This window comes from Loxodonta africana, chromosome 1, assembly GCF_030014295.1.
Source record: "Loxodonta africana isolate mLoxAfr1 chromosome 1, mLoxAfr1.hap2, whole genome shotgun sequence".
Lineage (NCBI taxonomy): Eukaryota > Metazoa > Chordata > Mammalia > Proboscidea > Elephantidae > Loxodonta > Loxodonta africana.
In genome coordinates this window covers 93,093,614-93,117,453 of record NC_087342.1, presented here as the reverse complement: position 1 = coordinate 93,117,453, position 23,840 = coordinate 93,093,614, and positions in this window count along the sequence as shown.

The following is a 23,840-nucleotide window of genomic DNA, read 5'->3' as shown; positions in this document are numbered from 1 at the left end:
ATGGCTCGGAGACAACAGTCAATATCAAATTACATAAAGAGGCAGATCATGACAGCTTCAGCAAGCTCTCAAAACACAGAATCAAGAAATATTCAGGATGAAGAGAATTTCCTGGCATTACCAAAGGTAGAATACAAAGGATTAATATACAGAAATGTTCAAAAGATCAAGAAGGAGGTCAGGCAAAATGCAGAACATGCCAAGGAGCACCCAGACAAAGTAATAGAGACACTTAAGAAGATTAGAGAACAGCATAATGACAAATTTAACAGGCTACAAAAATCCATAGAGAGGGAGTAAACAGAAATCCAGAAGATTAACTATAAAGTTTCAGAATTAGACAACTCAGTAGAAAGTCATAGGAGCAGAATTGAGGCAATGGAAGTCAGAATTAGTGAGATTGGAGATAAAACACTTGATACCAACATACTTGAGAAAATATCAGATAAAAGAATTAAAAACAATGAAGAAACCCTAAGAATTATATGGGACCCTATCAAGAGGAATAACCTATGAGTAATTGGAGTACCAGAACAGAGGGAGATAACAGAAAATACAGAGAATTGTTGAAGATTTGTTTGCAGAAAACTTCCCTGATATAATAAAAGATGAGACGATATCTATCCAAGATGCTCATTGAACCCCACACAAAGTAAATCCCTAAGGAAAGTCACCAAGATATGTTATAATCAAACTTGCCAAAACCAAAGATAAAGAGAAAACTTTAAGAGTGACTAGGGCTACGCGAAAAGTCACCTACAAAGGAGAGCCAATAAGACTAAGTTCAGACCACTCAGCTGAAACAATGCAGGCAAGAAGACAATAGGATGACATATATAAAACCTCGAAAGAAAAAAATTGCCAGCCAATAATTATATACCCAGCAAAAGTGTTTCATAAATATGGTGGTGAAATTGGGACATTTCCAGACAAACAGAATTTTAGGGAATTTGCAAAAACAAAACCAAAATTACAGGAAATACTAATGAGAGTCCTCTGGTTAGAAAGTCAGTAACATCAGATAACAACGCAAAACTAGAACACAGGACCGAGCAACAAGTTATCAACCTGGATAGGGAAATCACAAAAATAAATCAAAGCTAAAATGCTCATAACAGGGAAACACAGATGTCATTATGTAAAAGATGACTACATTATAAAAGAGGGACTAAAAAATTTAGTCATAGATCTTTCATATGGAGGGGAAGTCAAGGTGATATAAAGAAGTAGAAGATTGGTTTCAACTTAGAAAAATGGGGAAAATATTAAGATAACCACAAAGGAAACTAACAATCCCATACATCAAAATAATAAACAAGAAAACATAAAGACTTAGCAAATACAAAATCAAACAATGAAAAAGATGAAAAGAAAATACATAAACAAAAATGACTCAGCACAGAATATTGAGTGGAACAAACTCTCAACAACACAAAGAAAAAGACATCAAAATGACAGCACTAAACTCATACCTATGAATAATTACACTGAATATAAATGGCAGAATGGATTAAAAAAACAAGATCCACCTATATGCTGCCTAAAAAGAGCAGGATTGGCAATATTAATTTCTGATGACATAGACTTTAAAGTAAAATCCACCATAAAGTATAAGGGAGGACACTATAAAATGATTAAAGGGTCTACATACCAGGAGGATATAACCATATTAAATATTTATGTACCCAACAACAGGGATCCAAAATACATAAAACAACCTCCAAAAGCACTGAAGAGAGATAGACACACCACCTTCTGTGAGGGACAGAACATCCAGAAAGAAGCTCAATAAAGACATACAAGATCTAAATGCCACAATCAACTAACTTGACCTCACAGGCATATATGGAACACTCCATCCAACAGCAGGCAAGTATATTTTCTTTTCCAACACACATGAAACATTCCACAGAATGGACCACATATTAAGTCATAAAGCAAACTTAACAGAGTCAAAACCATCGAAATATTACAAAGCATCTTTTCTGACCATAAATCCATAAAATCACAACAGAAAAAGCCAGGACAAGAAATCAAACACATGGAAGGTGAACAACATGTTGCTCAAAAACTACTGGGCCATAGAATAAATTAAGGATGGAACAAAGGAATTCACAGAATCAAATAAGAATGAAAACACATCCTACCAGAACTTTTGGGCCACAACAAAAGCAGTGCTCAGAGGTCAGTTTATGGCAATAAAAGCACACATCAAAGAAGAAGAAAGGGCTAAAACCCTACAACTCGAACAAATAGAGAGCAGCAGAAGAAACACTTTGGCACCAGAAGAAAGCAAATAATAAAAATTAGAGCAGAATTAAATGAAATTGAGGATAGAAAAACAACTGAAAGAGTGAACAAGACCAGAAACTGGTTCTTTGAAAAGATCAACAAAATTGATAAGCCACTGGCCAACCTGTCAAAAGAGAAACAGGAGACGAAGGATAGAACCTGAATAAGAAATGAGATGGGCAGTATCACAACATACCCAATTGAAATTAAAAGAATCATAACAGAATACTATGAAAAATTGTACTCTAACAAATTTTAAAACCTAAAAGAAATGGACAAATTTCTAGAAACACACTACCTACCTAAACTAACACAAATAGAGGTGGAACAACTAAATAAACCTATAACAAAAGAAGAGATTGAAAAAGTAATAGCAAAATGCCCAACAAAAAAAAAGCCCTGACCCTGACGGCCTCACTGGAGAGTTGAACCAAACTTTCAGAGAAGAGTTAACATCACTACCGCCAAAAGTATTTCAGAGAATAGAAAAGGATGGAACTCATTCTAGGAAGCTAGCATTTCCCTGGTAACAAAATCAGGTAAAGACACCACAAAAAAGAAAATTACAAACCTATACACTTCATGAACCTACACACAAAAGTCCTCAAGAAAATTCTAGCCAATAGAATTAAAAAACATATCAAAAAACAATTCACATGACCAAGTGAGATTTATACCAGGTATGCAGGAATGGTTGAACATTAGAAAAACAGTCAGTGCAATCAATCACATAACTAAAACAAAAGACAAGTATCACATAATCTTATCAATTGATGCAGAAAAGGCATTTGACAAAGTCCAACACCCATTCATGATAAATACTCCTAGCAAAATAGGCATGGAAGGGAAATTCTTCAACATAATAAACAGTATTTATACAAAGCCAACAGCCAACATCATCCTAAATGGAGAGAGTCCAAAAGCATTCCCCTTGGGAACAGGAGCCAGACAAGAATGCCCTTTATCACCACTCTTCTTCAACATTGTTTGTGCTGGAGGTACTAGCCAGAGCAAGACTGGAAAAAGAAATAAAGGACATCCAAATTGGTAAGGAAGAATAAAAGTATCTCTATTTGCAGATGATACGATCTATACACAGAAAACCCTAAAGAATTCACAAGAAAACTACTGGAACTAATAGAAGAGTTGAGCAAAGTACCAGGACACAAGATAAACATACAAAAATCAGTTGGATTCCTCTACACCTACAAAGAGAACATCAAAGAGGAAATCACCAAATCAATACAATTTTTAACAGCCCAAAAAAAAAAATTTTTTTTTTTTTTTAAGAAGATAAAATACTTAGGAATAAATCTGACCAGAGATGTTAAAGACCTATACAAAGAAAACTACCAGGAACTACTGCAAAAAACCCAAAGAGACCTATGTAAGCGGAAAAACATACCTTGCTCATAGATAGGAAAACTCGACATCGTGAAAATGTCTATTCTATCCAAAGTGATCTATAGATACAAGGCACCCTCCATCCAAACTCTAATGGCATTTTTTAATGAGATGGAGAAACAAATCACCAACTTCATATGGAAAGGGAAGAGGGCCTGAATGAATAAAGCTCTACTGAAGAAGAAGAACAAAGTTGGAGGCCTCACACTACCTGATTTTAGAACCTCTTGTACTACCACAGTAGGCAAAACAACCTGGTACTGGTACAACAACAGATACATAGACAATGAAACAGAATTGAGAATCCAGACGTAAATTCATTTACCTATGAGCAGCTGATATTTGGCAAAGGCCCAAAGTGCATTAACTGGGGAAAAGACAGCCTCTTCAACAAATGGTGCTGGCATAACTGGATATCTATCTGCAAAAAAAAAGAGAAACAGAACCCATACCTCACACCATGCACAAAAACTAACTCAATATGGATCAGAAACCTAAATACAATATCTAAAACAATAAAGATCAAGGAAGAAAAAATAGGGACAATGCTACGGGCCCTAATACATGGTATAAACAGAACACAAAACATTACTAACAACGCATAAACACCCGAAGAAAAACTGGATAACTGGGAGCTCCTACAAATCAAACACTTAGGATCATCCAAAGACTTCACCAAAACAGTAAACAGACAGCCTACAGTTTGGTAAAAATAATTTTTGGTACAACAAATGTGATCAGTGCCTAATCTTTAAAATCCATAAGATGCTGCAAAACCTCAACATCAAAAACACAAATGACCCAATTAGAGAAATGAAAATCAAAACTACAATGGGATACCATCTCACACCAACGAGACTAGCATTAACCCAAAAAACACAAAAATAATAAGTGCTGGACATGTTGTGGAGAGACTGGAACAGAAGCACCCTATGATCCAGCAATCTCACTTCTTAGAATAGATCCTGGAGAAACAAGAATCATCACGCCAATAGATATATGCACAACCATGTTCATTGTAGCACTGTTCACAACAGCAAAAAGATGGAAACAACCTAGATGTCCACCAACGGATGAATGGATAAATAAATTATAGTATATTCACACAAAGAATAGTATGCAATGATAAAGAACAACAATGAATCCTCCAAACATCTCATAACATAGATGAATCTGGACGGTGTTATGCTGAGTGAAATTGTTGTTATTGTTGCTGTTATTAGGTGCCATGGATTTAGTTCCTACTCATAGCCACCCTATGCACAACAGAACAAGACACTGCCCGGGCCTGTGCCATCCTTAAAATCCTTGTTATGATTGAGGTCATTGTTGCACCTACTGTATAAATCTACCTCATTGAGGGTCTTCCTCTTTTCAACTGACCCTGTACTTTTCCAAGCTTGATGTCCTTCTCCAGGGACTGATCACTCCTAACAACATGTCCAAAATATGTAAGATGCAGTCTCACTATCCTTACTTCTAAGGAGCATTCTGGTTGTACTTCTTCTAAAACAGATTTGTTTGTACTTCGACAGTCCATGGTATATTCAATATTCTTCGCCAACACCAAACTTCAAAGGCATCAATTCTTCTTTGGCCTTCCTTATTCATCGCTCAGCTTTCACATAGGTATGATGCAATTGAAAATACCATGGTTTGGGTCAGATTCACCTTAGTCTTCAAGGTGACATCTTTGCTTTTCTACACTTTAAAGAGATCCTTTGCAGCAGATTTACCCAATGCAATGTGTCTTTTGATTTCTTGGCTGCTGCTTCCATGGTTGTTGATTGTGGATTCAAGTAAAACGAAATCCTTGACAACTTCAATCTTTTCTCCATTTATCATGATGTTGCTCACTGGTCCAGTTGTGAGGATTTTTGTTCTCTTAATGTTGAGGTGCAATCCATACTGAAGGCTGTGGTCTTTTTTTTTAATAATTTTTGTTGTGCTTTAAGTGAAAGTTTACAAATCAAGTCAGTCTCTCACGCAATAACTTATATACACCTTGCTACATACGGCCAATTACTCTCCCCTTAATGAGACAGCCCATTCCCTCTCTCCACTCTCTCTTTTTGTATCTATGTTGCCAGTTTCTAACCCCGTCTACCCTCTCATCTCCCCTCCAGGCAGGCATGCCAACATTGTATCAAGTGTCCACCTGATCCAAGAAGCTCATTCTTCACCAGCATCCCTCTCCAACCCATTGTCCAGTCCAATCCGTGTCTGAAGAGTTGGCTTCGGGAATGGTTCCTGTCCTGGGCCAACAGAAGTTCTGGGGGCCATGACCACTGGGGTCTTTCTAGTCTCAGTCAGACCATTAAGCCTGGTCTTTTTAGGAGAATTTGGAGTCTGCATCCCACTGCTCTCCTGCTCCCTCAGGGGTTCTCTGCTGTGTTTCCTGTCAGGGTAATCATAGGTTGTAGCTGGGCACCATCTAGTTTCTCTGGTCTCAGGCTGATGTAGTCTCTGGTTCATGTGGTCCTTTCTGCCTCTTGGGCTCATAATTACCTTGTGTCCTTCGTGTTCTTTTTTCTCCTTTGATCCAAGTGGGTTGAAGCTCATTGATGCATCTTAGATGGCTGCTTGCTAGCATTTAAGACCCCAGACACCACTCTTCAAAGTGGGATGCAGAATGTTTTCTTAATAGATCTTATTATGCCAATTGACTTAGATGTCTGCTGAAACCATGGTCCCCACACTCCTACCCCTGCTACACTGGCCTTAGAAGCATTCAGTTTATTCAGGAAACTTCTTTGCTTTTTAGTCCAGTTGTGCTGACCTCCCCTGTACTATGTGTTGTCTTTCTCTTCACCTAAAGTAGTTCTTATCTACTAATTAGTGAATACCCTTATCCCACACTCCCTCCCTCCCCCTCTCATAACCATAAAAGAGTGTTTTCTTCTAAGTTTAAACTATTTCTCAAGTTCTTATAATAATGGTCTTATACAATATTAGTCCTTTTGCAACTAATTTCACTCAGCATAATGCCTTCCAGATCCCTCCATGTTATGAAATGTTTCACAGATTTATCACTGTTCTTTATCGATGGGTAGTATTCCATTGTGTGAATATACCATAAATTATTTATCCATTCATCCGTTGATGGACACTTTGGTTGCTTCCATCTTTTTGCCATTGTAAACAGTGCTTGCAATAAACATGGGTATGCATGTACCTGTTCTTGTAAAGACTCTTATTTCTCTAGGATATATTCCGAGGAGTGGGATTGCTGGATCATAGGGTAGTTCTATTTCTAGCTGTTTAAGGAAGTGTCAAATCAATGTCCAAAGTGGTTGTACCATTTTACATTCCCACCAGCACTGTGTAAGTTTTCCAATCTCTCCACAGCCTCTCCAACATTTATTATTTTGTGTGTTTTTTGGATTAATGCCAGCCTTGTTGGAGTGAGATGAAATCTTATCGTAGTTTTGATTTGCATTTCTCTAATGGCTAATGATGGTGAGCATTTCCTTATGTATCTGTTAGCTACCTGAATGTCTTCTTTAGGAAGTGTCTATTCATATCTTTTCCCCCTTTTTTAATTGGGTTATTTGTCTTTTTGTAGTTGAGTTTTTGCAGTATCATGTAGATTTTAGAGATCAGGGGCTGATCAGAAATGTCATAGCTAAAAACTTTTTCTCAGTCTGTAGGTAGTCTTTTTACTCATTTGGTGAAGTCTTTGGATGAGCATAGGTGTTTGATTTTTAGGAGCTCCCAGTTATCTAGTTTTTCTTCTGTATTCTTAATAATGTTGTGTACACTGTTTGTGCCAGGTATTAGGGCTCCTAACATTGTCCCTATTTTTTCTTCCATGATCTTTATCATTTTAGATTTTATATTTAGGTCTTTGATCCATTTAGAGGTCATTTTTGTGCATGGAGTGAGGTATGGGTCTTGTTTCATTCTTTTTGTAGATGGGTATCCAGTTATGGCAGCACCATTTGTTAAAAAGATTGCCTTTTCCCCATTTAACTGTTTTGAGGCCTTTGTCAAATATTAACTGCTCGTGTGTGGATGGATTTATGCCTGGATTCTCAATTCTGTTCCATTGGTCTATGTATCTGTTGTTGTACCAGTACCAAGGCTGTGGTCTTTGATCTTCATTAGTAGGTGCTTCAAGTCATTTTCGCTTTCACCAAACAAGGTTGTGTCATCTGCATAATGCAGGTTGTTAATGAATCTGCCTCCAGCCCTGATGCCCTGTTCTTCTCCATACAGTCCAGCCTCTCAGATTATTTGCTCAGTGTACAGATTAAATGGGTATGGTGAAAGAATACAACCCTGACCCACGCCTTTCCTGACTTTAAACCAGTTGGTATCCCCTTGTTCTGTCCAAACAACTGCCTCGATCTATGTAAAGGTTCCTCATGAGCACAATTAAGTGTTCTGGAATTCCCATTCTTCTCAATGTTGTCCATAATTTGTTATGATCCACACAGTCAAATGCCTTTGCATAGTCCATAAAACAAAGGTAAACATCCTTCTGGTATTCTCTGCTTTCAGCCAGGATCCATCTGACATCAGCAATGATGTCTCCGGTTCCACATCCTCTTCTGAAACCAGCCTGAATTTCTGGCAGTTCCCTGTCGCTATACTGCTGCAGCCATTTTTGAATGATCTTCACCAAAATTTTGCTTGCATGTGTTATTAATGATGCTGTTCTATAATTTGCACATTTGTTTGGGTCTTCTTTCTTGGGGATAGGCATAAATATGGACCTCTTCTAGTCAGTTGGCCAGAAAACTGTCTTCCATATTTCTTGGCATAGACGAGTGAGCACCTCCAGAGCTGCATCTGTTTGTTGAAACATCTCAATTGATATTCCATCAATTCCTGGAGCCTTGTTTTTCACCAATGCCTTCAGAGCAGCTTGGACTTCTTCTTTCAGTACCATCAGTTCCTGATTATATGCTACCTCTTGAAACAGTTGAACATTGACTAATTATTTTTGGTATAATGACTCTGTGTATTCCTTCCATCTTCTTTTGATGTTTCCTGAGTCCTTTAGTATTTTCCCCATAGAATCCTTCACTATTGCAACTTGAGGCTTGAACTTTTTCTTCAGTTCTTTCAGCTTGAGAAACACCTAGCATGTTCTTCCCTTTTGTCTTTCCATCTCCAGCTCTTTGCACATGTCATCGTAATACTTTGTCTTCTCGAGCCACTCTTTGAAATCTTCTGTTCAGTTCTTTCACATCATCATTTCTTCCTTTTGCTTTAGCTACTCGACGTTTGTGAGCAAGTTTCGAGTCTCCTCTGAAATCCATCTTGGTCTTTTCTTTCTTTCCGGTCTTTTCAATGACCTCTTGCTTTCTTCATGCATGGTGTCCTTGATGTCATTTCACAACTCATCTGGTCTTCAGTTGCTAGTGTTCAATGCATCAAATCTATTTTTCAGATGGTCTTTAAATTCTGTTGAGATATACTCAAGGTCATATTTTGGCTCTCATGGACTTGCTCTGATTTTCTTCAGTTTCAGCTTGAACTTGCATACGAGCAATTGATGGTCTGTTCCACAGTCAGCCCCTGGCCTTGTTCTGACTGATGATATTGAGCTTTCCATCTTCTCTTTCCACAGATGTAGTCGATTTGATTTCTGTGTGTTCCATCTGGCGAGGTCCATGTGTATAGTCACCATTTATGTTGGTGAAAGAAGGCATTTGCAATGAAGAAGTCGTTGGTCTTGCAAAATTCTATCATTCACTCTCTGGCATTGATTCTATCACCAAGGCCATATTTTCCAACAACTGGTCCTTCTTCTTTGTTTCCTACTTTCGAATTCCAATTGCCAGTAATTATCAATGCATCTTGATAGCATGTTTGATCAATTTCAGACTGTAGCAGCTGATGAAAATCTATTTCTTCATCTTTGGCCCAGTGGTTGGTGCATAAATTTGAATAATAGTCATATTAACTGGTCTTCCTTGTAGCCATATGGATATTATCCTATCACTGACAGCGTTGTACTTCAGGATAGATCTCGAAATGCTGTTTTTGATGATGAATGCAACACCATTCCTCTTCAAGTTGTCATTCCCAGCATAGTAGACTATATGATTGTCTGATTCAAAATGGCCAATGTCAGTCCATTTCAGCTCACTAATGCCTAGGATATCAATGTTTATGTGTTCCATTTCATTTTTGACGTTTTCCAATTTTCCTAGATTCATACTTCATACATTCCAGGTTCTGCTTATTAATGGATGTTTGCAGCTGTTTCTTCTCATTTTGAGTCATGCCACATCAGTGAATGAAGGTCCCGAAAGTTTACTCCATCCACATCGTTAAGGTCGACTCTACTTTGAGGAGGCAGCTCTTCCCCATTCAACTTTTGAGTGCCTTCCAACCTGGGGGGCTCATCTTCCAGCACTATATCAGACAAAGTCCTGCTGCTATTCATAAAGTTTTCACTGGCTAATGCTTTTCAGAAGTAGACTGCGGTACACGAGACTAAATGAACAGCTCCTGTGTGGAGGCAAGATGAGAAGGCAGAAAGGGATAGAAGCTGGTTGAATCGTCATGGGAAATCAAGGGTGGAAAGGAGGAATGTGCAGTCACGTTATAAGAATAGCAACTAGGGTCACGTAACAATGTGTTATAAATTTTTGTATGAGAAGCTAACTTGAGCTGTAAACTTTAACCTAAAGCATAATAATATTAATAATAAGCTATTATGAAGAAGGAAATAATATATGTCCTGCAATTGCGAGGTACATTGTTCTATAAAATCCCAATTAGATCAAGAGGGTTGATAATGTTGGTTATGCTGACTCTATTCTTACTGTTTTCTGTCTCCTACTTCAATCAGTTTTTTTTTTTTTCAGAGCGCCTAAAAATTATGGTGCCCTTTTTTTTTTTTTGCAGCATGTCATTAAATATTGATATGTCTATTTCCCTCATAGAATAATTTTAAGAGCTGTCAGTGGGTCTGGAAAGAGATTAATAGAATTTGAAAGATTGGGAAATACATTATTGTTGTGTGCCATCGATTCCAACTCAGGCAAACCTAAAGGATAAAGTAAAACTGCCTTCTAGGGTTTCTTAGGCTGTAATCTTTACAGGCAAAGATCACCGGGTCTTTTCTACAATGGAATAGCTGGTGAGTTTGAACCTCCACCACTTCAGTTAGCAGCCAAGTCCTTAACCATTGTGCCACCAGGGCTTCTTTCAACCAGTTCTTGAAATATGAAACTATGATTGTGAATTTATTTCTCCTTTCAGTTCTTCAGGGTTTTGTTCATGTATTTTACCAAACATTTTACCATAAAATTTTTCATTTATGCTATGCTTCATTTATCATGTTTTTGCTGTTGTTGGATGCCACCAAGTGGGTTCCGAGTCATAGAAACCCCATGTCCAACAGAAGGAAATGTTGCCAAGCCCTGCACCAACCTCAAAATCATTGTTATGTTTGAGCCCGTTGTTGCAGCCTCTGTGTCAGTCCATATCATTGAGGGTCTTCCTCTTTTTTGATGATCCTCTACTTTATCAAGCATGATGTCCTTTTCCAGGGACTGATCCATCCTAATAACTTCTCCAAAGTAAGTGAGATAAAGTCTTGCCATCCTTGCTTCTAAACAGCATTCTGCTGTACCTCTTCCAAGAGAGACTTGTCTGTTCTTCAGGCATTCCGTGGTATATTGAATATTCTTCACCAACGCCATGATTCAAAGGCATAAATTCTTCTTCAGTCTTCCTTTTTCATTGTCCTGATTTCTCATGCATTAGAGATGATTGACAATATCGTAACTTGAGTCAGGCCCACCTTAGTCCTCAAAGTGACATTTGCTTTTTAAGACTTTAAAGAGATCTTTTACAGCAGATTTTCCCAACTCAAAGTCTTTTGATTTCTTGACCACTGCTTCCATGGGCCTTGCTTGTGGATCCAAGTAAAGCAAAATCCTTGACAACTTCTTCAATATTTTCTTTGTTTATTAAAATGTTTCTTATTGGTCCGTTTGTGTAGATTTTTGTTTTCTTTTTTTTGAGGTGCAATCCATACTGAAGGCTGTAGTCTTTGATAATCAGTAAGTGTTTCAAGTCCCCTTCACTTCCAGCTAGTAAGATTGTGTCATTTGCATACCTCAGATTGTTAGTGAGTCTTTTTCTAAACCCGATGCCACATTCTTTTTTATAGTCCAGTTTCTAGGATTATTTGCTTAGTATACAAATTGAATAAGTATGGTGGAAGAATGGAACCTTGGCACACACTGTTCCTGATTTTAAACCATCCAGTATTCCTTAGTTCTGTTTGAATGACTGCTTCTTGGCCTATGTACAGGTTTTGCATGTGCACAATTAAATGTTTGGAGATTCCCATTCTTTGCAGTGTTATCCACAATTTGTTAGGATTCACACAATATTATTTATCCTATTCTACTATTTCTCCACTACTATATACACCCATTCATTCATAATATTTTTTGGTGTATCTAAAATTAAGTAGCAAACATCAGTATCTTTTGCCTCTAAACACTTCAAGTTGCATATCATTAACTAGTATCCCATACTTGCACGATTTTTTCTGGAAATAAATCTACATATATTGTAAAGTACGTATTTCAAGTATTCCCTTTTATGAGTTTCACAAATGCACATGCCTATGCAAATTATATGTCTATCAAGACATAAAATATTACCATCAACTCTGAATGATGCTCATTCCCTTTTGTAATCAATTCCCAGCTCCATCATCTCCAATGGTGACCATGTTCTGACCACAGATTAATTTTTTCTGTTCTAGAATTTCACATAAATAGAAATATATAATATGTACTATTTTAGTAATGCTTCCTTTACTTAACACATTTACAAAATTAACTCATGTTTATGTATGCATTGATAGTTTGGGCTACTTATTGCTGAGTATTACTCCATTGAATAAATATATCACACCTTTTTATCACTCTCTTGTCAAATATGTAAGAATAAAACTACTAGGTTGTAATAAAGAAGAATTAGTTTTATAAGAAACTACTAGAGGGAAATCGCTTCTGAAATGCTGGAGTTAAAAACCTGTGAAAAGTCTATTCTCTGTAAAATCAATGAGGAAACTGGCAAAGCTATAAAACTAACTTTTCAGAAATCTAGAAATTAACCAAAGACTTGCACCACTCCAAGGAGTGTTAATTTAAGCAAAAAAGATGAGTGTTTATTACTGATTAATTGTGTCCCCCCAATACAAGTGTTGTAAATCCTAACCTCTATGCCTGTGGTTATAATTCCATTTGGGAATGGGATGTCTTTGGTACCTTAATGAGGCAGGTTTAGTGTAGGGTGTTTCTTGAGTCAATCTCTTTTGAGATATAAAAGAGATTCTAAACAAACTAGGAAACAGAGATGAGGGAAGAAATATACCAAGCCACATGAAGATAGCCCAGGAGCAGAAGCTCAAAGAAGCAAGGACTTTCCTCCAGAGCCAACACAGAGATGATACCTTCCCGTAGAGCTGGAATTGGGACTTCCAGCCTCCCAAATTGTGAGAAAATAAATTTCTGTTTTTTTTAAAGCCACCTACTTGTGGTATTTCTGTTACAGCAGCACTGGATAACTAAGACAGAATTTGATGTTGAGAGTGAGGTCTTACCCTAACAGATACCTAAAATGTGGTATACCTCTATCATCTTAGAGGATGCATATGGCACCAGCAACTGAATTTTGTTAGAAATCTGGACATTAAATGAGGCTATAAAAGAAAATGATGAACATATGATTGGACAATGGAGGAAAGGCTTTGCTTTTTATGCAGTGCAAAGAACTTGTCTGAATTCTATTTAAATGTTTGGTGGAAGGTAGAACTTCCAAGTGATGAACTTGGATATCTGGCTGATGAGAATTCTAAGCAAGATCTTCAAGGAGCTGTGTGGTTTCTCCATGAAGCTTAATGTAAAATGTGAGAGGGAAGAGATGGACTTAAAAATGGACTTCAAAAATTGAAAACAGAGCTTAAAGGTTTGGAAGATTCCTTTGTACAAACTAAGGATACATGTCCTAGAATGTTCAACAAGGACTTGGCTACACAATCTTTTGTTAAGGACATTAAGCCTGTGACTGAGGGACGTAACCAATTACCACAGCAAAAAGCCCATCAGCTTAGACTGAAGGGGACAGAGAAAGAATGAAAGAACACTGTCTGCCTCTTGGAATTTTACAGGCAGGGAACAGGTCAAGAGAATTACATCTGTTGTCCTCTAATAAAAGAACAGTATCATCCCTGGAGCAGCTTGGATATCACCAGAACTGTTGGAAGGAGCACAGGAAGCAGGGCTTCCTTAGTTTCAAAGGGTGGGGCCACAACCTCCTAGGTTTCAAAGAGTCACATCCTCACCAACTTGGTTCTTGAGTGTGGCACTGCCATTAAAATGTGCCAGAGGGTTGGGGCTGCTGTCCAAAGCTGATCAGGTGGGGATGCCCGGCCCAAGGGCAGAATAACAGGGCATGCTGGGGCCAAGGGCATGGGGTTGCAATTCAGATGGGCTACAAGGACAGGGCTGCCTAAAGCTGAGGGAGCAAAGTTGCCATGCCAGAGGCTCTGGAAAGTGGAGCTGAAGTCTAGGGCCTAGGGGCTCCCATTCAGAATCCAGAAGGTGTGGCCAACACTCAGAGTCTGGGGGGGCAGGGTTGTTCCCCAGATGGCCTCAGGGAAGAGAGGGTTATTTTCAAGCCTTGAGAGTTAATTTAATTTTTTCTGCTGGGTTTTAGACTTACTTGATGCCTTTATCCCTTTTTTCCCTCCTATTTCTCACACTTGTAATGGAAATATCTACCCTGTACCTGATCTACCATTGTAGCTTGGAAGTAGATAATTTGTAGTCTAGATTTCACAGTTCACAGATTAAAGAGTAATTTTGCCCCAGGATAGACTATGCCTAAATTCTCACCCATATTTGATTTAGATGCTTTGGAAGATGAGATTTTGCCATGACTAACAATGCAGAAGAGAAAATAGATAACTGGGAGCTCCTAAAAATCAAAAACCTGTGCTCATCCAAAGACTTCACCAAAAGACTAAAAAGATTACCTACACACTGGGAAAAAGTTTTTAGCTATGACATTTCCAATCAGTATCTGATCTCTAAAATGTACATGATACTGCAAAAACTGAACTACAGAAAGACAGATAACCCAATTAAAAAATGGGCAAAGATATGAACAGGCATTTCACTAAAGAAGACATTCAGGTAACTAACAGATACATAAGGAAATGCTCATGATCATTAGCCATTAGGGAAATGCAAATCAAAATTACAATGAGATTTCATCTCACTCCAACAAGGCATTAATCCATAAAAACACAAAATAATAAATGTTGGAGAGGTTGTGGAGAGACTGGAACTTATAGACTGCTGGTAGGAATATGAAATGGTACAACCAATCTGGAAATCTATTTGGCGTTTCCTTAAAAAGCTAGAAATAGAACTACCATACGATCCAGGAATTCCATTCCTTGGAATATATCCTAGAGAAATAAGAGTCTTTACTTGAACAGATATATACACACTCATGTTTACTGCGGCATTGTTTACAATAACAAAAAGATGGAAACAGCCAAGATGCCCATCAACGGATGAATGGATAAATAAATTATGGTATATTCACACAATGGAATACTACTCATTGATAAAGAGCAATGATGAATCCATGAAACATTTAATAACATGGAGGAATCTGGAAGGCATTATGCTGAGTGAAAATAGTCAGTTGCAAAAGGACAAATATTTTACGAGACCATTATTATAAGAACTCAAGAAATAGTTTAAACAGAGTAGAAAATATTCTTTGATGGTTATGAGAGGGGGAGGGAGAGAGAGAGAGGGTTAATCACTAATTAAATAGTAGACAAGAACTATTTTAGGTGAAGGGAAAGACAACACACAACACAGGAGAGGTCAGCACAACTAAACTAAACCAAAAGCAAATAAGGTTCCTGAATAAACTGAATGCTTCAAATGCCAGCGTAGCAGAGGTGGGAGTTTGGAGACGATGGTTTCAGAAGACATCTAGATCAATTGGCATAATAAAATCTATTAAGAGAACACTCTGCGTCCCACTTTGGAGAAGGGCGTCTGAGGTCTTAAATGCTAGTGAACTGCCATATATATAAAAAAAAAGCCATCTAAGATGCATCAATGCGTCTCAACCCACCTGGGGCAAAGGAGAATGAAGAACACCAAAGACACAAGGTAATTTTGAGCCCAAGAGACAGAAAGGGCCACATAAACCAGAGACTACATCAGCCTGAGACCAGAAGAACTAAATGGTGTCCAGCTACAACATATGACCACCCTGACAGGAAACACAGCAGAGAACCCCTGAGGGAGCAGGAGAGCAGTGGAATGCAGACCCCAAATTCTCGTAAGACCAGGCTTAATGGTCTGACTGAGACAAGAAGGATCCCAGGGGTCATGGTCCCCAGACCTTCAGTTAGCCCAAGGGAGGAACCACTACCAAAGCCAACTCTTCAGACAGGGATTGGACTGGCTATGGGATAGAAAATGACACTGGTGAAGAGTGAGCTTCTTGGATCAGGTAGACACATGAGACTATGTGGTCACCTCCTGTCTAGAGGGGAGATGAGAGAGCAGAGGGAGTCAGAAGCTGGCCGAATGGACACAAAAATAGAGAGCGGACGAAAGACATGTGCCATCTCATTAGAGGGAGAGCAATTAGGAGTATATGTATTAAAAAAAAAAACCGTTACCGTTAAGTCGATTCCGACTCATAGCAACTCTATAGGACAGAGTAGAACTGCCCCAGAGAGTTTCTAAGGAGCTCCTGGTGGATTTGAACTGCAGACCTTTTGGTTAGCAGCCGTAGCTCTTAACCACTATGCCACCAGGGTATATACAAGTGTATATAAGTTTTTGTATGAGAGACTGACTTGATTTGTAAACTTTCACTTAAAGTGCAATGAAAATTTTTTTAAAAAAGGTGAGATTTTGCACTTGGAGTTGATTTAATACTTTCATGATGATGTAATGGGGTGAACATGTTTTGGCATGTGGCAAGGATATAAGTTTTGGAGGACTGAAAAGTGGAATGTAATGGATTGAATTGACCCATTGCCATTGAGCCGATTCCAAATCAGCAGCCCTAGAGAACAGAAGAGAACTGCCCCATAAGGCTTCCAAGGAGCGGCTGATAGATTTGAACTGCCGAACTTTTGTTTAGCAGCTGAGCTCTTAACCACTGCACCACCAGGGCCCCTAAAATTATTTGTTGTAAATTCTAACCTCTGTGCTTGTGATTATAGTCTTATCTGGGAATGGGTTGTCTTTGTTATGTTAATGAGGCAGGATTAGTATACCCGTATCTTTTCAGATGTAAAAGAGATTGAACAAGCAATCAGGGCAGAGATGGGAGAAGAGAGATACCAACAACATGAAGATTGCCTAGGAACAGAAGCTCAAAAAGACAAGTACCTTCCTCCAGAGCTGACAGAGAAAGAAAAGCCTTCCTTTAGAGCCAGCACCCTGCATTCAAACTTCTAGGCTCCTAAACTGTGAGAACATTAATTTCTGTTTGTTAAAGCCATCCATTTATGGTATTTCTGTTATAGCAGCACTAGATAACTGAGATAATATTAGTAAGAAAAATGATCTTAATGGCATTTCAATATCCCTTATTCCTATCCTCCTCTCCCCAGTTCTATGGTATCCTTGAAAATCAACAACAGCCTTAATATTTATGTAGCCATGAAAACTAGCAACCTAATAGCCACTTTATGGGGCAGCATGAGTTTAGCATCCCAAAAGGCCGATTCTCAGAGGATTGTATTTGACTTGTACTACACTGCCCTGGAAATCCCCACTCACGGGGTTTGTCTCTATTTGACCTGAGACTTGCTCAGTGTGAGCATACTTTTCTCCATGGTATTTGTCAAAAACAATCAGAGGCAATTACTTAACATCATAATTGCCCAAGGAGGCAATGATAGATGGGGTAAACAATAAGCTGAACAAAAAATCAACAGAAAAGATATGAAGAATAGGATTCTATAGTGAGCTTTCCAAAGCCCTGACATATTCCTGGGAATCTCGAGGATCAACTGCATATTAAATGCTGTATGCACGTCCAGGAAATACCCATGAAGGCCCTAATATCTCACCTGTAACTGTCCTAGAGTCTCTGCACAAACAAGAAGTGAAGGTGAGACAGAGTGGTAAACTTCATGCCAGAATAATGCTGGTGTGCCCAACACACACACAGAACCCCACAACAAAGACTGGAAGATATTTTGGCTTCAGGCATTTAAGGAAATTTCTTTACAAACATTAGTTGAATGTTAAGCTGAAAGAGTAGAGGCTTCAGAGGCCACACATGTCAAATAATACAGACTTTTCAGATGCATTCTGAAAAGTCACTAAACCAACAACTACTACTACAATAAGCAGGAACAACAAATCCTGGGGAGAAGGGAAATAGTTTGATTTTCAGAGCTCCCGCAATATAATACTCAAAATGTTCTAGTATTTAACAAAATATATGAGACTTACAAATAAACAAGACAGTAAGTTTCATAAAGAAAAAAGCATTGTTAATACAGATTTTGGACTTACTAGATAAAAACTGGGGCCCAGATGGCAGAGTGGCTAAGAATTCGACTGCTAACCAAAAGCTTGGCAGTTTGAATTCACTAGCCTCTCCTTAGAAACCCTGTGGGGCGATTCCACTCTGTCCTATAAGGCATTGACCTGATGGCAATGAGTTTCGATAAACTCTAGTAATAGAACAATTGCTCATATGCAAGCTCAAGTAGAAGAAAATTAGAACAAGTTTCACTAGAGCCAAAATATAAACTTGAATATATCCCACCTGAATTTACAGACCATCTCAAGAATAGCGTTCACACATTAAACACTAATGACCAAAGAACAGATGAGGTGTGGACTGACATCAAGGACATTACACATGAAGAAAGCAAAAGGTCACTAAAAAGACAGGAAACAAAGAAAAGACCAAAATGATGTCAGAAGAGTTCTGAAAGTTGCTCTTAAACATTGAGTAGCTAAAGTGAAAGGAAGAAATGATGATGTAAAAGAGCTGTATGGAAGATTGCAAAGGGTAGCTTGAGAAGACAAAGTAAAATATAATGAAATGTGCAAAAGTCTGGAGACAGAAAACCAAAAGAGAAGAAAACACTGGGCGTTTCTCAAGCTGAAAGAACAGAAGAAAATACTTCAAACCTAGAGTTGTGATATTGAAGGATTCTATCAGGCAAATGTAGGAAACATCAAAAGATGATGAAGGAATACACAGAATCACTGTACCAAAAAGAATTGGTTCACGTTCAACCATTTCAGGAGGTGGCATATGATCAAGAACCAATGGTACCGAAGGGAAAGGTCCGATCTGCACTGAAAAAAAAAAAAGCACTGAAGGCATTAGCAAAAAACAAGGCTCCAGGAATTGATGGAATACCAACCAAGATGTCTCAACAAATGGATACAGTGCTGAAGGTGCTCACTCATGTATGCCAAGAAATTTGGAAGACAGTTACCTGGCTAGTCAAGTGGAAGAGATCCATATCTGTACCCATTCCAAAGAAAAGTGATCCAAAAGAATGCAGAAAGTATTGAACAATATCATTAATATCACAAGCAAGTACAATTTTGCTAAAGATAACAGATAAGCAGTTGCTGCAGTACATCAATAGGGAACTGCCAGAAATTCAAGCCGGATTCAGAAGAGGATGTGGAACAAGGGATATCATTGCTGATCTCAGATAGATCATGGCTGAAAGCAGAGAAAGCAGAGAATACCTGTGTTTTATTGACTGTGTAAAGCATTTGACTATGAAGACCGTAACAAAGTATGGATAACATTGTGAATAATGGGAATTCCAGAACACTTGATTGTGCTCATGAGCAACCTGTACATAGATCAAGAGGCAGTCGTTCACACAGAACAAGGGAGTACTGCATGGTTCAAAGTTAAGAAAGGCATGCTTCAGGGTTGTATCATTTCACCACACTTAATCCATATGTTGAGCAAATAATCTGAGAAGCTGAACTATACAAAGAAGGATGTGGCATCAGGATTGGAGGAAGACTCAACAACCTGGGTTATGTGGATAACAATCTTGCTTGCTGAAAGTGAAGAGGGCTTGAAGCGCTTACTGATGAAGATCAAAGACCACAGTCTTAAATATAGATTACACCTCAACATAAAGAAAACAAAAATTATCATAACTGGACCAATAAGCAGTATCATGATAAACAGAGAAAATATTGAAGTTGTAAAGGATTTCATTTCACTTGGATCCAAAATCAATGCCCATGAAAGCAGCAGTCAAAAATTAAGCAATACATTGCATTGGGAAAATCTTCTACAAAAGACCTCTTAAAAGTGTTCAAAAGGAAAGATATCATTTTAATGACTAAGATGCACCTGACCCAAGCGATGGTGTTTTCAACCACGTTATATGCATGTGAAAGCTGGATAATACATAAAGAAGACTGAAGAAAAACTGATGCCTTTGGTTTGAATTTTGGTATTGGTGAAGAATATTGAGTATACCACAGACTGCCAGGACTATGAAAACATCTGTCTTGGAAGAAGTATAAGCAGACTGCTTCTTAGCATCAAGGGTGGTGAGACTCAATCTCACATATTTTCAACATGCTATTTTTTTTTTTATCAGGAGGGGGACCAGTATCTGGAGAAGGACATCATGCTTGGTAAAGTAGAGGGTCAGCAAAAAAGCGGAAGCCCTTCAACAAGGTGGATTGACACAGTGGCTGCAACAATGGGCTCGAGCATAACAAAGATTGTGAGGATAGTGCAGGACTGGGCAGTGTCTTCTTCTGTTGTACATAGGGTTGCTGTGAGTCGGAATTGACTTGACAGTATCTAACAAAAATAAAAACAGATAAACACTTTAAACCAGCTGTTATAAATATACCCAAAAACTAAATGAAACAATGTCTAACAAGTTAAATGAAGGTATGAAAATGATGTATCACCAATTACACAAATGAAACAGAGAACAAATAAATGAAAAGAACAAAACAGAAATTCTGAGGCTGAAAAGTACTTAAACTGAAATGAAAAATTCACTGGAAGGTCTCAACAGCAGGTGTGAATGGACAGAAGAAATCATCGGTGAACTTGAAGACAGGTCAATTGTGCTTATCTACTGTGTGGAACTGAAAGAAAAGAAATGAAGAAAACTGAACAAAGCCTAAGGGACTTCTGGAACAGTATCAAACATATCAAATAGGTATAGGGTTTAGGGTATAGGATGAGGGTTCCAACTCATATTTTGAGGAGATACAATTCAATCCATAAAGGTGGTAATGGCATAACGATAGGCACATAGATCAATGGAAAAGAAGCCATTGTCCAGAAATAAACCCATACATCTATGGCCAGATGATTTTTTGGCAAAAGTACCATGGCCATTCAATGGGAGAAGAATAGACTCTTCAAAAATTCATCTGACATCTGAATAGCCATATTCAAAAGATTGAAGTTGAACTCCTACCTCACACCATAAACAAAAATTAAATCCAAATGGAACAATGACCTAAATATAAACACCAAAACCCACAAAACTCTTAGAAGAAAACAAGGGCAAAGCTTCACAATCTTGAATTTGTCAATGTGTTCATAGATACGACACCAAAAGCAAAAGCATCCAAAAAAAAAAAAAAAAAAAGAGGAATTGAACATCATCAAAATTAAAAATTGTCGTGCTTTAAATGACAGTATCAAGAAAAAGAAAAGTTACAGAATGGGAGAAAACATTTGCAAACCATATATCATAAGGGTCTGGTATCCAGACTATACAAAGAACTCTTAAAATTCAGCAGCAAAATGACAACCCATCCAATTAAAAAATGGGCAAAGGACTTGAATAGATATTTCTCCAAAGAAAGTATACAAATGGTCAGCAAACATGTGAAAAGGTGATCACCATCATTAGTCTCAATAACCAACACAATGGACTCCAAGTCACCAATGATCATGAAGATGACACATGACCAGGAAACATTACATTCTATTATAGGTAACATTGCTATACATTTGAGCCTACTTGATGGCAACTAACAAGAACAACAATAGATGAATAGTCATATCTTATTGTTGTTTGATTTGCAATTTCCTAGTGACATAGGAAGTGAGCATTTTTTTCATGTGCTTATTTGCCCTTTGGCAGAATCCATAGCAACGTGTCTGGAAGGGATCCTGCGGCAAAGCTGGTGGCAACAGGCTGAACAAAACTGCTACACTGGTTATGAGCTAGGTCAGTTACCAGTGGAGAATCTGAGGAACAGGAGGCAGAGGGGACTGCACAGCTGAGAGGGGGCATGCATGTTCAAGAGGTTAGTCTTCAGGGGGCCAGGAGGAGGCCCGTCCTCAAGGGGCCAAGAAGAGGTCTGTCCTCAGGGGGTACAGCTCAGGGGGGGCCTGCACAGTAGAGAGAAGGGTCTGCTTGCTTGCATTTTCTTATTTCCCATCTATATACCTTCTTTACTGTGCTGTCAGTTGTCGCAAACAGGTTAAATGCTCACTACTAACCAAAAGGCTGATGGTTCAACCTTCTTACCCTGGAGCACCTCAGAAAACAGGCCTGGCATTCTGCTTCCAAAAGACCACAGCCTTGAAAACCTCATGGAGCACCATTCTACTCTGTATACATGGTGTGTCCATTAGTCAGAATTGACTTGACAGCAACTAATAGCAACAACAACCAATCACATGTAATACCCCACTTCTAGCTCCCGCATGTCTCCAGCCTCCAATCAAAGAATGCCTAGAGCCTTTTATTTTTTCCACTGTGAAGCTTCTCCTGCCTTCCTTGAAGTCTCTGCCAAAACAAAGTGAAGGTGGCTTGCTATAAAAAAAAAAAAAAAAAATGCTATAGCAACCTCTAAATAAATAGCCTCTATTAAAAAAATTTTTTTTTCATTAATATTTAGATGTTCCCTATTTTCCATGCTCCCACTCACATTTTATATTTATACTTGTGGTGAAATTAGTTCTTTTATGTGTCCTTTCACCTTGGTTCTTTGGAGAAACAGCTTGAGAGATTTCTCCCTAAGTACTGGGGAGTTACCTTTGAAATAGTTTTCTACCCCAGAGAGTTTGTTATAGTTCCTGGGTAAACTGTAAACAACTTTTTTTTTTTCTTTTTGATCTGGCCCTGGGCCACAGCCTGCCCTGTGATTGATATGCTCCTTGCAGGGATTGGTCAATATACTATGCAAATCAAGTGACTAGGGCCTAGGCAAATGAAATGACTATAGCCTACTATGCAAATGTAGTGTCTGTGGACTACCAAGAGGGGACTGGTTAGTTTGTAGCCCTGGTGGGAGGGCCATGCCTTGAAACTGACCAGAAGTTGTAGATATAAGCAGCCAACCCCATAGAGGTTTCAGAAAGGAGGAAGCAGAAAGAAGAAAAGGCAAGGGAGGAAAGGAAGAGGGGGGGGGAAGGTGAGAAAACACCCCAAATAGCTATAACATGGAAAAAAAAAAATGGATCAAGGGCTATAACACTGAAGAGATTAAAGGGGCCTTTCGGCAGAGCCCATAGCAACATGCCCAAAAGGGTTCCTGCAGCAAAGCTGGTGGCAACAGGCTGAACAAAGGTGCTATGCTGGCTACGAGCTCGGTCAGTTAGCAGTGGAGAGTCTGAGGACAGAGAGGCAGAGGGTCTGTGCAGCTGAGAGGGGGCATGCATGGTCAAGAGGCCTGTCCTCAGAGGGCCAGGAGGAGGCCTGTCCTCAAGGGGCCAGGAGGAGGTCTGTTCTCAGGAGAGGGGGTGTGCATGGTAGAAAGAAGGGTCTGCTTGGCTTACATGGCCCAGAGAAGCTGAGAATATTGTCCTGCAATGAAGAAGGGAGGTTTTGCCTACAGGATTTCTGATCCTGACCCCAAGTTGTAGCCTGCTGATCCTGATCCCGAGTATGCCACGTTACTTCCTTAAAAAACCACTTAGCTGTAATTATGGTCTGAGAGTTCTGTGTGGCCATTGCAATGAATTTTTGAGCCAAGCAGAGAAGTAGAGAGTGCCGTGGGGGAGGCAGCTGGTGTCAGAATTGGTAAAAAAGTTGGAGAGTGAAGGTGTCTGACTCCTACTTCATAGGAATCACCATCAGCTTTGTGCATTACAATACCTCAATTTATATTTTTTCAAAA